Source organism: Ixodes scapularis, unplaced genomic scaffold (assembly GCF_016920785.2).
Source record: "Ixodes scapularis isolate PalLabHiFi unplaced genomic scaffold, ASM1692078v2 PGA_scaffold6__148_contigs__length_123643588, whole genome shotgun sequence".
Lineage (NCBI taxonomy): Eukaryota > Metazoa > Arthropoda > Arachnida > Ixodida > Ixodidae > Ixodes > Ixodes scapularis.
The window spans coordinates 84,624,064-84,640,231 of record NW_024609881.1 but is presented as its reverse complement, the minus strand read 5'-3'; the positions used below and the strand labels follow the sequence as shown (position 1 = coordinate 84,640,231).

General features: G+C 46.2%; 1 protein-coding gene across 1 annotated transcript in view; it reads left to right on the top strand.

Moving 5' to 3' along the window:
* The window catches only part of LOC8028588 (protein singed), a 68,094-nt gene that overhangs the window by 231 nt on the left and 51,695 nt on the right, over positions 1–16,168 (top strand). The window lies entirely within an intron of this gene.

Here is a 16,168-nt window from a genome sequence, read left to right as displayed (position 1 = left end):
TTTCTTATTCGTGTCCGCAAGTTGCTTTGTCTAGAGGGCAACCGGCCAACGTTTTGACAGGAGCAGCTTTTTTCGGGGGGTGTGCCTTGCTCTCGTTGACTCACGGTCTGACGCTTCGACACCCCTGACTCTAGACGAACGTGATGTTCGTCGACGACGTTAAAAATCCGTCGCCGTTTTTAGTTCTAGTGCCAGCGACGCAAAGTTGGTCCGTCCGCCGAAGGATGCCATCCTCTTTTTTTGACAGCTCGGTGGCGCGGGCCTTTTTCTTCGGCGCTGATCCCTTCGGGCGCGGCGTCTTTATTTCCACGAAACCGGGCGCTTCTGATCGCTTTTCTTGTTTTCTTATTTACCTTTTTTTTTTCTCCCTCTCTCTCTCTCCCCCTCGTAATTTTCGTTACATATTTGCTGCTGTTTCTCGGTGTCGCAAGTCCGACAGCGACAGAGTGAGACGAATGGGATCTGGAATGAAATCCAGCATTCTTTTCTTTGTCGCAAAAATCGGTAAACATGGGAATTTGAGAGAAAAAAAATAAATACAAGACTGCATTTCTCCATAATAATAGTAATAAACGAAAACGAGGCTGAAATAAAAATAAAAAAACGGACAAAGACACGCACCGTCGCTTGAGACGGTGCCTTTTTTTGTCCGTTTATCTAAACTTTTTCCCGAACTTTTTTTTTTCTTTTTTGGTTTGGGGGGGAGGGGGGGGGGGAGTTATGGATAAGCAGCAATCCTGCGTATTTCAGTCTTCGTTAATCCATTGGTGATGTAATTTTTGTGTGTGTGTGTGTTTATTTTTTTTATAAGGGTGCGAGGTTTGGGTTCTTGCACGTAGTAGGTACCGCGCGTCACCTGGTCTCCCCGCCGCACTCTGTTTCGCGGATTGATCGATATTCTTCCAGGCCGGTCTGCCGGCGAAACTTTCTCATTTCCATTTTATCGACGCGTGGGTGCGAGAGCTCTGGGAGGGGGAAGACTTGTGAGCGTCGGCGGTGTCGCGGTGGCCGCCTTCCAAAGCCTCGCAGGTGACCTACCTTGTGGAGCCTCCGTACCGCACGAACTTCGGGTTCATTGAGCTCCGCTAGTCTGGCCTCACTTTACCCGTACCTCTTCCCTACGGTGGAATCTGTAGCGGAATGGCTTCGGTGTCTCGTCCTAGTCGGGGGAGAGAGAAGGGAGCCTGGAACAGCAACCGACTTTTGCTGTCGGGACTGTCGTTCTGGAGTTGTGTATTTCTCTCGTTGCCTTTTCCTCGTATTGATCTATTTCAAGCCGGCACAACAAGACAGAAAAGAAACGAAAGCAGTCTTTGCGCGAGCAAAGGCGCGGTTTTCGGTCTGTCTTGGAGGAGTGGCATCTTCGCACTGACCCCTTCTCTTTTGTCTGCGATAGTCTATGAAGTCGGGCTAGTGCTCCCCAAGGGATATACTTTTTGTTGTTGTTATCTCACGCGTCGTCTGCTTGGGTTGCTCCTCGCGCGCGTTCCAGTTATTTGTTTTCCTTGCCTACTTGTTGGCTTCTTTTGTGTCTGTGTTGTTTGTTGTTCTGTTTTTTTTGTGGTTACCGTTGTTGCGATCTCGTTTCTCGCATTCGCGCCAGAAAAATCAGAAAACGGAAAGTGGGCCACCACATACTGATCCTTTGTTTTTTCGCTTTTTTTTTTTTTGTCCGTTAGGACGTTTTTTTTTTTTTTTTTTTTTTTTTTTGCGAGGATTTTGTGAAATTGTTTTCCGCTCAACGAGTTGTTACATTTTAATTGTTTTTTTTTACGCGTGTGGGAGGGATTATTAACCGGTCTCTTGTTTATATCTCACGTCATCACCTGTACCTTTCCTTTTCTTTATTTTCTTCACATTTGGGTTTATTTTTTTCACGTTGGGATTTCTTTTTTCTTTTATTTCCCTTTGGTACTTGTTCGCTCGTTCGTTCGTTCCTGGTGGTTGGTAGAAACGGGGTCACGTGACGTGGTCGCGTCGCCGCCATTTTTGATCCTCTCTCGTAATATGTTGCATATTTTTGCTCAATGAAGCAGTTGCTGTTTTCTTTACAGTGAAGCAGTACGTCGATAGATCAAGCGTTGCTATACGCTGTTTTTAGTCTAGAGAACGGAGCACGCGATACTTTTTTTCTCTCCCTTTTGAGCAGCGTTGTAGCTATAGAAGTTCCAAAGTAGAAAGATATCCACATCTTCTTTGACACAGTTTACGTTACAGGGAAAGTTCAGATATCAGTGCTGACATTTTTTTCATTCCCCAACCCTGCCCGTACCGGCGTGAGGTCGTGTATCTCAAGTCGTTCTACACTGGCTAAATTTCCCATATACAGTGAGTAACAATGTCCTGAATCCCGGAGAAAAGCTCACCGGAGATAAGCTCACCGGAGAAAAACTCACTGCAAAACCTGCGGATGCGGAGAAAAGCTCACCGGCCATTTAGCATATGCGAAGAAAAGCTCGCGTATGTTTTTCCTTTTTACATGGGTGCTGTTGAATCATGCGTAACATATATCAATTTATTATCATTAAAATTCGTCAGCTTTGTAAAAAAAGAAAATCTGCGTTTTCGTAATATTTGTTAAGCTTATTGGGTATATTGCTCCCAAATCAATAATTGTGGGCGAATGTTTTATGTGGCTTACTTTCTAGGCAACGCAAGCCTAACTGAAAACTTTATGAACTTGAAGAACAGGAAAATGTCCGAAAACTTAATAATGTCTGCCCAAAACCTGAAAATCAAAACTGTAAATGCCGAAAATCCGAAAGTGCATGCGCAACAATGCGGTGCCTGAAATTCTCTTTGAAGCTTTTGTTAACCTTTGAAAACAGGATCGAGGCTTGTTTCTTTCACGGACATGCACGTTTTTGTAGCCCGTTGTGCTGGTGTTTCCACACGTTGCCTTTTTGGGATAGTGCCCTTCTGCGGTGAGCCACCCATGACATTCAGAGCTGCACACTGGCAACGTTGTTACTCGTGACCTATATAAGAACTAGACTTCTGTAAGGTAGCGAATAGGGCGGGCTGATAATCGTTATACGTGATGAAAACCGCTCAAACGACGACGACGGAGTAAAGACAACAAACACGACAGGACGAAGCTGTTTGTTGCAACTATAGTGCTCTGTTGCAACTAAAGGTTTGTTATTCAAACCTTTGACCAACTAAACTCCAACTTCCTTTTTTTTTTTTTTTTTTGCTTGCATTTTGGAAATGCAATTTTTCTGTTGCCTCAATTTTATTTTGCACCTTTCGTTTTCTTATTAACGCGGTTTTTGTACGTTTATTGATATGGCGAAGCAGTGAGTACGGGTATTTGTATATTCTTGATTATAGGGTGTTGGCAACGAATCCTAGCGCTGTAAGACGAGCCAGAAAAATCGGCACTTATTGATAGAAGGCTCAAACTTGCACAGAATGTGAACATAAGTGCTGCATTTTACCCGGTGAAATTTCAAGGCGCAGCTCCCTTGCTGTGAAAAATTGGACCAATAAATTTGTCAGGGCGAACGGCGGTCATGTTCGCAGACGTCCACGGTAGCGATCATTGTAACTTGTGGCGCCATCTCCCGATAGGCGTAGCAAGCAGACGATGCACTTAAACTTTCACCAAGTAAAATGCACACGTGAATGCATATTCGCTGAAAGTTTGAGCTTTCCGCATGCAAGCGCCGATTTTATTCAGTTCGTTTTAGTGTTAGGATTCATTGTGGACCAAGGAGGATAGAAGGGTAGGAGAGGGCATGACGTCGGCCACGTAGCCTCCGCTAGCCATGCTCCCTTGACGCCTCGCCTCTTTCTCATTTTCCTCCTTACTCTCTTCACTTACCTTGCCAACGTGACCACATCACGTGACCGTAGCTCGCCTTCGTCTTGCTATGGGGTACTAGAATACACCACAGTGTAGACTTCGATCTGATAAAACCTACCGGACGGAGCGCGCGCAAGCCTGCGAGGAGTCCTTCTACAATCAACCATCCATCTCACACGTGACATGTCACGCGCACCAATCGCCAGAAAGATCTGCGGTCACGCTGGGCACAAAATCGTTTAAACTTTTTATGACTAGGCTTCACCAATATTGCAACGTGCCCCCTCCTAGTACTTCTAACCTCCTTGTTGTGGACGCCCTGTAGTTGTCCAAGCTGAGGCTCTTTGTACTGGTATTCACCTCAAATATAAAAACAATTTTCGCATCAAACTTCACTGTTCTCAGGATTTTTTTTTTTTTTTTTTGTATAAAAGACGTAGGCATTATTTTAACATGGCCCCCGGATCCTAGCTGTAACATTCGAATGGAGTTTCACCTATCGGCTGTATCAAAGAGTAACAGACATTCGTGCCCCCAGCAAAGTTTTCCAAGTGCCGTCTGCTTCGTAGTTCGAGAGGCGACCGTAAAACTTGTTCGGCGCCGGTGACGTGACGGTCGTCTTGGCGCGACCAAACGGTGCTCGCGTGTTCGTCTGCTATCTCCGCAACAATCGTCTGCTTTCGAATGCGGCACCCGCACCGCGGGCTGGAATGAATAATGATATCGACTGTGGCTTCCCTAAACTTCACGACGTCAAACGGTTCGAAAGCCTGAAGGTCGAATAGTCGTTTTCTTTTTCCCGTATATTTTTTCTACTGGATACGTGCTTCGGTTATGTGAAGTGTTGCTTGCATGCCACTTCCGCATTGTACACCAACCTGATGTGTGCTCCGTGTTTTTCTGCGTTATCCCGTTGTAAAAAGAAAAAGAAAGAACAAAAAAATAATTGGCGCGTACATTTTTGACAGGCGGAAAATGTGGAAATGATTGCCTTCTATACAACTTTCCAGGGTTTATCGCCCGAACGAAAGATACTGGGCTACGGGAAGTGGCTCTCTTCTGTGTAGTATCGAAGCGCCACGCTTGCGTGTACAACCCCATGACTCCGCAGTTTTCGCCCGGTTGATTGGCACTGAAAAAGTAAATACATGGTTTTCACTTTAAAAAAAAAATCCGACCTTGTACAAGAAGAACACGCGAAAAAATACGCACAGACTAAAGGCGCAATGTCGTGGCATGCTCTCTGCGTTTGGATGGATAAAAAACAAGAATGCCACGCCCTCGAACAAAAATGAAAGACCAGCGCAATGACGTTGCGCTTTTAATTGGCTCATTCGGCTCCTAGCGTCGGCTGTGGGCTCCTACGAGGTAGGCGCGGTCCGGTAGACAAACACGGAACCCGAGACGGAGGCAAAAAGACAGCTCGCCTGCCTAATAACGTTGTCTCTCACGGTCTATAATATAATGTGTGTTAGTCACACTCCGATTTCGTCGGTGGTCTTTATAAATCTATACACGGTCGAATTCAATCCCATTTGCGACACTACTCAGAAGAGTTGTACGTGGTCGTTCCCGCTCAATCGTGGTCGCTGGAGCTATCTGATGACGTGCAAGGACAGCAAGCACGGTGGTTCGTTTGCATATCGCTTCGGTGATCCAACAACGTGGGCCCTTCTTGTTCGTTCTACGAAGCAGAAGAACCGAGGGAGCGACCATCCATTTTGTTTTGCATGCATAATCGTTTCTGTGCTACTCTGCCGTGGCGGCACAGTAGTTTAGCGTTTATTGTGTAGTAAGTTTGGATAGGAAGTACCACAACAAGGTAGGTTAACTGCCCTCAGCAGAAGGCAGACTTTAGGGTAGGGTTGCGGTGCAGCTTTAAGTCGTCTGACATTTTGTTTTTTTCATTTGTGGTTCTTCGGTTTTTGCACTTTGCACGCACACACCGCATGCTCGTGCACTAATATTTTACAATGTCCTTTTTTGTAGTTATTTGCTTACTTGTGACCGCATTGCGCTCAAGGGGCTCTAAAACAACTACGCGAGAGTTTATTTGTAATGCACGTTTTTGACCTTTTTAGGCCGATGAACTTATGCAAAAAACCTCACGACTTAAAATGGCGTCGCACTGTTTTGCAAAGCAGACGACTGAATGATTCATCAAACTGACTGCGCAGCCTGTCAGACGTTCTTTTGATAGGAGCTTCACGCCATTGTTCACCACTATATACCCTAAAAAAAAAACTAAAAAAAAACGTCGCGAGTAGTGACGTGTATTAGTTGTGGAATCGTCAACTTTGTTGCAGAAAATTTGGTGACGAGGACGGGATCATTTGTGATTGCTTCAAAGTAATCGCGAATTGTCACACATTTGTGATAGTCTATTTAAGGTGATAATTCAACCTGTGGCCCCTGAGCATCCTAAAAAAAAACAAAAAAACATTACCTTCATACGTGGACGATTTTTCTATTAAAATCGGTAGCACAGATCGATTCCCTCGGAACTATCCCAGACACCAGAGGGCGCCGTCGGTCGAGAAGTGCTTCTCCTACCGCGACAAACGCGACAAAGCAACACGATATCGTCTATGCTTTGGCTTCCTGATACGGTATACCGTATCTGAAGTTTAGGAAGCCGCATTTTCGTATCCCGTTCTGCGCTAGGCAACAAAATGGCGGCCCCCACAAGACAACCAGGGAATGGATTGGAAATGCTTTATGCGCGGGTCATTTATGGCGGCTTATAGTTTATCCGTAACATTCCCATTTCGGCATCTACCGCATTTTCTTTGCGTCGTTTTCTTTCGTTCCACCGGATTTTGGCGGCGCAGCTAGGGTCGTCTAGTCTGCTAGCGGCTCTGATGCGGCGCCATTTTCGTTTGATGATGACCGCCCGAAAAGTCGTCTGCGCGGACTTTGAAGCATGGCCACGGCGGCGGCTTCTGGAAGGGGAAGTTCACGCAGGCGTGCAAAGTAAAGATAAGAAAGCGAAGGAGACGCGCTAGCAGACGTGGAGAATGCCTCTTTTTCTTTTATCTTTTCTTTGCCTTTGTGCCAAAGAGGCCATTCACTCACCGCGCGTCTGCCAGCCAATGCGTGTCTGCTAGTCTGGCACGTCCAGAGTGAGCCTGCTAGGTTGGTCCTCGCTCGTTTCGTGCGTGCCCGTGTGGTGGCGGCCATCTTTAGTCGAGAGCCGCCATTGTTTCTAATGCGGATGGGTTAATCGTCGGCCGCCCTCTTTGTCCTGTTTTGCGAGCGTTTCGGTGTGACGTTCTTGTTATGTATTCGAGTTGATTGTCTGCTGAAGCTAGATTTGTATGCTTAGGTGTCGGAATGCGGCGAACTTTTATCGAAACCTTGGGCTCGAAGTCGAACCTCGAGCTTCGACTTGTTCGACGAATCTTGAACTGCAAAGACCTCCTTGTTGAATTGTGAGCAGCATTCGACGGATGGATGGATGGATGCTAACTACTGTACCCTTTATATTGGGCGGCAGCTTGCGCCACCTAGCCTTGTTGTACGTCATTCATATCTCCCTAGTTAATTTCCACCCGTCTTCCAATATCCTCTTTGTTATTAGATTGCACATATCTTCCATTCGTCCATCCATTCGAAATTCGACTTGCGGATTGTTGCCCGACTTCATCCACAAAAAAAAAATATAAATTTTCAAGAAACGAATGGTTTGTCAGCCATTCCTATTTCATTTTGTCGAGTGACTTCCAATGTCTACACCATATAGAAACACAAACGTACTTTTAATGCTTCGGTAGGTTTAATAACGAGAACCAGTGAAGCGATATACCCAATAAATATCGCACTTTTTCTCTGCCAGGTTGCGTCAGCTCATTAATTTTCGCGCATGCGCACAAAATTCGGTCGAACTTTAGTCGACATTGAGTTCAACTTTGCAGAACCTTGTAGAACTATTGTAGAACTTCAGCCTATCGACCAACACATTGTTTACAAACAAGCCCGCGTTTGCCCACCAGGAGAGGGCACTGCGCGCGCGCAGAAACCAGATTCGACCTAGGTAAATCACCTGCGCATGCCCAGTGCCGACAGCAGCGCCACCGCAGCGGCGTGACGTCAGAGAGTTGAGTTGGTCTATAAGTTGGAAACTGTCGAGCCTGTTCGGAGCCGAGACATCGAAGCTTCGTGACAGCCTTGCTTGGGTGGAGCTGTGCGGTTGTTGCTCCAGATCTGGTCCCGAAGGGTCGGACGTGAGGCCTAACGGGTTTTTGTTCTTTCTGCCCGGGCGTAATCTCCCTTTGTTTCGGACTGGCGCGTGCGGCCCGATTTGCACGCGCGGGAGTTCGCGCGGCCAAGGTTGTCAGCCTATTTTTAGGTTTCCTCCGAGACGCGCCCTTCCCTCTGTAACGGCAAATTTGCTCCGCGGGGCCCTTTTTAATTGCCCGTGTCTCCCGAGAGAACGTACCTATTGCAAAACTGCGTTTACCCGCTCAGGAAGAAGAAAATGTAACGCAAAAATATAACATACAAAAAATAATTGCGCAAGGCTTCTTTTTTTTTTTTTTAAAGGGTTGGAATGTTAATTTTGCAAAGGTCAAGTTGCAATCACTGTTGCTTAGCTGAAATGTCATCAAAAGAAGGCCGAGGTGTGCTGCGATTCCTCACCAATGGTGTAATGAACGTACTGAATGCTATACTTTCTCAGACAGTGGCGACTCGTAGCGGTGATGTTCCGACCTAGATTGACGCGAATTCGTAGCGGCGCGTCTACCTCTAGGTCGAACTTGTCACTCGTAGCTATTATCTCAGCCGATCTACAAAAAATGGCTCCATAACCGTAACGGGGGTATTGTTACGAGTGACTGAAATTCCGTTACAACTTGAGTTACCGAAATCGTAAATCAATTGCACTGACTCAAATACTTTCCTTTGTTACTACACACGGGTGGCCTTCGTCCACTAGGTTCCACCTCCTTTGTAACGACAGTTTTCAACTTCAATAATTTGACTTTTGCGTGTAACTAGGGAGTTCTGGTAGATAGTTCCGATACCCGATACTCCGCCGACGCCTTTGTGCGTGGATCGTATCATTATCGGAGATGTCAGAATTGGGGAGTTTTAGGGAAGCGTTTTTGCACGTCCGATAAGGTACGATCCATGGGCCCTCCGATACGAACGGCGCATGCGCTGTCACCGAAGACTCGCATAGGCGCAGTTCATAACGGAGGGCACATCGCACCGCATCGGATGGGCCGAAAACGCTTCCCTAAACCTCCCTAATATATACTTAATAGTTCGTTTCAGACTGAATACGAGCGCTACAGACGCTACGACCTGATGGTGCCAATCAAGAGGATACAAAAGCATTTTTGGCCCGTGTTGGGATGTGCTACTTTAAAGGGAAGCTGAAACACTTCTTTCGGGAAAAAGGAGATAGAGGTCGGCTCTGGCGTAGTCTTATCCTGTGAACCTGAATATCACGTTCGTTTTCCCTGAAGATGTAACGAAACGTGAGGAAGCACGTAAAGCCTCCGACCATTCGTGACGTCGTAAAAGGATCTTTGGGCCGCCAAGCGCGTGTCGTTCGTGTGGGCAGCGCGTGAAATCGCAAGCTGGCCAAGTATGTTCCCCTGGCACTGGCATCAATCGTGGCGTCTTTTTCTGCTCCTTTAGAATAAATTTAAATAAAATAAAATAGCCAGAGTGCGCTGACATAGCTTTGACAGGCGCTGAAGATGCTTGAGAGCGGAGATTCCGAAAACTCTTTGTGACGTCACGCTCCGGGAAGGAGGGCCTTCGGCCGCTCTTTTCCAAATTATTTTTTTCAGCCTCCGTGCAGAATATATATATATATATATATATATATATATATTAGGCTCTGGAGGTGAAATGAAGACGACTTAGGTGTTTTTCCTCAAGGACAGAACCGCATCAATTTCTCTTTAATTACATTGTACTTAAAGTACTACTTCAAGTAAGTTTGGAAAACTTGTACTTCACTTAAAGTAAATTTTCTGTTTGTATACTTGTTTTTTTGTTTTTTTTTGTTTTTTGTTTTTTAAGAATTTAGAATTTCCGACTTCGAAACACATTCTCCAAATTTGAAAAAAAAAAAAAAAAAAAAAAAAGAAATGGCGTGTCGTTTTGTAAAAACGCGCTATCGTCTTTAGAGACGCCATCTGGTTATTCCTATGAGTAAAGTTGTTGCTGCTATAAGACCATTACAAACAAGTGTCTTATAAGTTGATTGTGTTAAAAGGTTAGCGAGAGTAAAGCAAATTGCTCTGTGGCAACCTGACTTCATCCAACATTCGCCGCCATTTCCGAAAATATCTGGTGCAACCGCTGGGTTAATGCATACCAGTCAAAAAAAGTACTTGTATACTTTACTGCGAAAGTACATTGTAATTATAGTGATTTACTTCGAGTACATTGCGCCCAGTGTACTTACTACTTCGCTCGAAGTACATATGTGTCATTTACTTTGTACTTCAAGTACTTTTTAGATGTACCTTACCCAACACTGCTTGATTGGCTCCGCCTAATGCAGTCGTACCTAAAAGTGAATCGAAGTATAGTATTTGACTGGGGGGGGGGGGGGGGGGGGGGGGGGGGGATATCCGAAACTTGTTGCCCTAAATGTTTGATACGTGTTCTTTTTTTTTTTTTTTTAATTAACGCAGCAATGTGGCGGTTATGCAAACCCGAAAAGTGGCGTGATATGGAGCTTTATTTTGGTCGTTGCGTTTGTGGCGTCGTACAGTTAGGCATGGAGGTTTGAAATGGCTGCGGTTAACCCTTCGTTGCCTGCACCGCGGACGGAAGCCGCGTCGCAGGAACGAATTTATCTGTTGTGCCGGCGGTTCCCCCCCCCCCCCCCCCTCCCCCCCCCTCCCCGGCATCCGTCGCGGGCTCGTCGTCGTCGTCGGCGGCTTCCAGAAAGTTCCCGCCGGATGCGGTTGGGCATGGGTGGTGTCATAGCCTCGGATTTATTATTTTATTTCTTTCCTCCCAAGGTCATACGACATTACGGGGGAAGTGGTGCAATAAAACGCGGAGAACACAGTGGCAGAATGAACGTTCAATCATTGCTTCGCAAAAGAAATAGCATTTTTAAAAGCAGTTTATTGGTCCTGAATGGTTGCAGTAGGGTGGGGAGACTTTGTTTAGAAGGACCGCGGACCTTGTTTAGCTTATCTAAGCGATTGGAAATATTTGACCGGGGGGGGGGGGGGCGGGGGGGCGGGCGGCGGGGGGGGGGGGGGGGGGGGGAGTCGTCGTTTAGTAGGGAATGATGTAAGGAAGATTGAAGGAGCATTTAGGTAAGGATAGTGAAACGTTTTTAAGAGGTTGCACTATCAGTGCGATGGTAGTTAGAAATTACGAGAACGTGCGGATTTATCTTGAACGGATTCCAATGCCGCAGGGAGGCATTCCATTCCCGGGTTCTGAACGGAAGCTGCCCACTCAAGTTAGATCTTACGAGTGACTTATAGAGAAGTTCAATGGCCACACTGGTCGTGCATGGTAAAATTGTTTATGGCAAATTGCTAAGCAATCGTGTTGCATACGTAGAACGTTCTGACATTGGGGACATTTACAGCTACTCCGAGGTTTTACGTATATGCGGCACAATTGCCTCGATAGTTGTTTCTGTAGAATGCAGCGAGGCTACCACTAATCGGGCTGCTAACCCTGGTGGGCGATCTTTCGGAGCCCACTCTCTAGCTCCTCTCCCTCAGCGCGTGCACGGATGGTGGAGCTGCTCCTCGCCTATCCCTCGGATCACGTGACCTCCACCGTTAACGAATCAGCGTCGAGCTCTGCGCCCACGCTTAGCATGCTTCTTTGCAGCAGTCTACGCAAACCAAGATTCGGAAATGATAATAAAAGTTTAACAGAGGTTATAGTAGCAGTACAGTGGTTTTTAGAAAGTATTACACGTGCCGATTTGCTTCGAAGTGATTCCAAGGACGAAGTGAGGGTCCGGGGCAGAAACTGCGTACTCATGCTTCGATCTAACTTGCGAAGAAGTTTAAGGGACGAGGGCACATGACTCGCATTTGTCCTCAGAAAACCAAGCCTGTGGTTAGCATTGTTAATCACGCATGCTCTATGTGAACGTTCCACGAAAGGTTGGATGTAATGTACGAGTTTTTTGTATGACCACTATCGTACAAGGAAGAACCATGCCTCAGGCAGTGTTTTCAGGTTGTCTTTTGCGTGACGTACTAACAGTGCGAGCGCAGCTTAATGGATGAAGGAACATAACTAACACTTCGTCTTAGAAAGGAGGGTGTACACTCTGCCGTGTATAACAACGGCCGTTCTACTGCCTGTGCTGCCAAGTCGTCCGCTACCAATCAAAATGGTCAAATCTCGATTCGATGCGCTACGGTCGCGTCCATGTAGATGCAGCCTTTGGCAAGCTTGCAGTGTCTCGGGACTCGAGAAGTCTGCGCACGTACGGTAGCCTCCTTTATTCCCAGATTATTAGAATAAACGAGGCTATGGTACGGGGCTCTCTGGGACGCACTTTGCTGCCACTGCGGAACCACGACGCGTGGGAACCGAAAGAAAAACACTCCGTATATAGATTCGAATTTAAATAGATCGACGCGTTCTGCTTGAGCGACGACGATCGTTTACGCCGTTCGGCGCTAAATGACGCCTGCGAGAGATGACCCTGACTACGGGTTCCCGCTTTCGGTGTATCCATGAATCTATTTAAAATGTTCTTAATTGCCACTCCGTCTCCGGTGGTTAGCCTGAAATCAATTAAACGGCCGAGTTCGACTGGGAGGGGCCGTTCCAGGCTGTTTGGACAACTCCGTGATTTGATGGCCGTTCCCCGGCTTCCGAGGTTGTATTTTTTTTTTTTTCTAATTTGCATCCTTGACGGGCGTGAGTAATGCGGAAGCTTTTTTGATCGATGCTCGCGTTGCGGCTCAACGCGCTCGCTCGCGTTCTGACAGCTGCAGGGTTCAATTGTAAATCGTATACGCGATGCGTACTTTCAGTGTTTCTCTTTGTGACTCCCCGATTTGGTCAGGATTGATATCTGCGGCGTTTTCGATCTCGGCGAGGGAGTCCAACCTTGAAGTTGTCCGTATCGCGAGGTACACACGTTACTCAAAGAAGTAATCGATTATAATTACAATTACTATGTATTCAATTATATTCCTCGACTATTCGAGACAAAAAGTAATCGGCCGTTACTTGAAAAAAAAAAAAAAAATGCAGCCCCTACTTTTGCAATCGCTTCAGATTTTCAGAACGACAGATTTGTCTGCCGCCGTAAAAAGTGGTCTTTCGCGCTGCCCATTAATGGGTTAGAATCGCCGGTTTATGAACTACTCATCTTTCTTGATTCACCAGTTTTGGTAATTGGTACTCCTGTCAGAGATATTATGGTTCGATGATTCCGTGGTGTAGCAAACTTGTACCAATAATGGGCGCCGTTAGAAACGGAAGGGGGGACAAAAAAGTAACGGTTTCAAGTAATTTTCGTACTTCTCAAAGTTATCAGATTACCGTTGTGACTACTTCCTAATAAATATTATCAAATTAATAGAAAAATACTTCGAAACGTAATTCATTAGAAGTAATTTGATTACTCGTCATGAGTACCGTACATGTCTCATTACGGAGCCACTTCGTTTTTAAAGAGTTTTAGGAAACCGTTTTTTGTACATTCGTTACTGCATGATGGGCCGTACGAATTGCGCATGCGCGAGCCTTCTGCGGTAGCGCATGCGCAGTTCTTACCGGACGGGCCCATTGTATACTGTATGGGATGTGCCGCATAGGCTGATCCACACATGTAGGGAAGAAAACTAGATCTTAACCTTCAGAATGGCTGTCAACAGTAGAGACTGACGAAAGCAGGCACTGGAACCAAACACGCAAGAAGACCGAGTCGGCCAAGCCGTATTCTCGACGTCCCTCGATGGATTAATTCAATCATTTCGGGGTCCCAGCCTATCCTAACGGTTCCTCGGTTCTAAATTAGGCGCCCACTTTTCCCTCTCGCGGTGCCGACGACAGAGATAAAAAACGGCCTCGGTGGGTTTGTCACTCCTCGTTTCGAAACCCGTATCGAATTACAGACGCTCCAAAAAGGTCAAGGACCGCTAAGCTTCCGCGCTCTCTCGCTAATTGCTCGCTTGTTTCAGACTATATATACACAAAGTCCCGAACGTTTTTCTTCTCTGGAATCCACGTTTTCTACCGATTTTGGTCGAGAGCGCGATGTCTGGAACGCGTAATTCGTGGTCATTAAATAGACCGATCTCACCAGCCAGTTTGACTACGCGATCGCTGCCGCAATACATCGAGGGAACTTTAGCCTTTCTGCATGTGTGATGACCTCGTTGGAGCGCTGGCGTATAGGGCATGAGACGGCACGAGCCCTCTCGTGCACCGCTGTTTGTCTCCTGTGAACCTCCGCAGCAGGGCATCCGGTCTATAAGACGTCGCAAGAGGCTTAAAACCCGGCCTTGTCTCGGTCGGTCCTACGCGGTTGCAAGTGTGTCAACGGGCCTTTATCGACACACACGCAAATCTTTTATGCCGCCATCAAATTTTTAGAAAGGACCGTGTATTATCTAGCAACTCGTTTGGTGGAGTAGCTTGTGCTTGTGCAGAGCAGTATAGCCTGTGCTCCAGTTTCTCACGACCTTAATAGATGAAGGTAGTGACAATTCGTATTCTTCTTGGCCGCCTTATTACACTGGTTTCAATCTATCTGTCACCAAATATTCCACTGTAGTTACATGACCTTCAAGGGCTCGTTGGCCAGCTTCCACAGCCTTTTTTTTTTAATTTTAGGAGATTTTAATGCGCACCACCTCCTGTGGGGCAGTGCCCGCCAAGACTCCCGTGTTGGGGTCATTGAACGATTTTTGTTATCATCCGGCCTTTGCCTTTTAAATGAAAGTGATCCGACTTTTTTTAGTGCATCTCGTAATACTTTCACCTCCATCGATTTGTCTCTCTCATCGCCATCTTTACTTCCATGCTTTTCATGCAAGGCTGTCGACAATCCCTCTGGAGGGGACAATTTTCGTGCGATTTTAGAAAGTATGGTGCGCGCGGTGTCCCCTTGCACGCACTCACAGACTTCACCCTCTTGGCGTCTCGAACTTCAGCTTCCCGGTTTACCTTCCGCGTTTTGAGCATGCGGTCCGTGACGGTTACGTCTACGGCATCGCTCGCCTTGCAACAGTGTTCGACATTGGTCGCAACACCGATGAGAGTGATTTCTATCAAGAGATGTTGGAAGGTGTTCACTTTGACTACGGCCCGCTGGCGACAAACTCCAGTGACGGCGAGTTACGGACGATCTCGCCGTGGTCACCGTCGTCCGGGAATATCTCGCAAGCGTATGCAGAGTGGAAGGTCAACGGGCCTGGAGCGAGAGCGAGAATAGCGTTCGGGTTACCGAGTTGCGTGAGCGGTTTTGATCGTACCGTGGCGAGAAGAGCTGAGGCCAGAGTGTCGAACCGATATTTTTATTGGTTCGGTTCGGGTTCGGGTTCACGGCTTTCGGTTCAGCTCCGGTTCAGTTCCGGGGCGCAAAAAATAACGGTTCAAACCGGTTTGAACCGGTTCGAACCGCTAAATTGAGAATATATTTTCCGCGTTGTTCTGTCAATAGGCGCTATTTAGGCCGTGAAACTAACTGCTGTAAACGATCTGATTTTTGCGAGGACCTATTTTTGAGAATTTCGCGAATCGCCTACAATTCGCGAAAAATGGGTCCCGCGAACAATTTCGGTAAAATGTAAACAGATTGAAATTTATATTGAGATTCCACCGCGTCAAGAAAATTACAACCCGCGAATTATTCCAAAACTTCAGCTTTGACCTAAATCGCGAAATATTGAGCCTACGAAAAATAGTCGTTTACAGTATATAGTCTTTTTTTTTATTTGTTCAATTCAGTTTTATTCTCAGGTACCAAAATTATAAAATTCTGTTATTTATTCCTACACAACAAGAAAGGAAAATCTACATTAACATACAAAACGTCGTGTTTATACGACTCAACATCCCTTCGTTTACCAGAGTCACATATATTGTACCTGAATCGAAATGTTTTCGGAAGTGAAGTAGGTTGCCTAAAATACCCGTGATTGGTACAACTTTGTGTCGCAGTATTAGATGTTGAATCGTGGTTTTGCCCTTGAACTAAGGAATTAATTACAGTGAATACAATCATGAAATGGGCACCTCGTCGCCATATATGTGTTTTACGGAATACGTTTCACAATATATATATATGATGACGAGACGACTGAGCTTAAGGGAATATAATTTTCAAAATGTCACGAAAGTCACGGGACAAGTCCTTCCAGTCTATATTTTATTGGAATAGTACTAAGC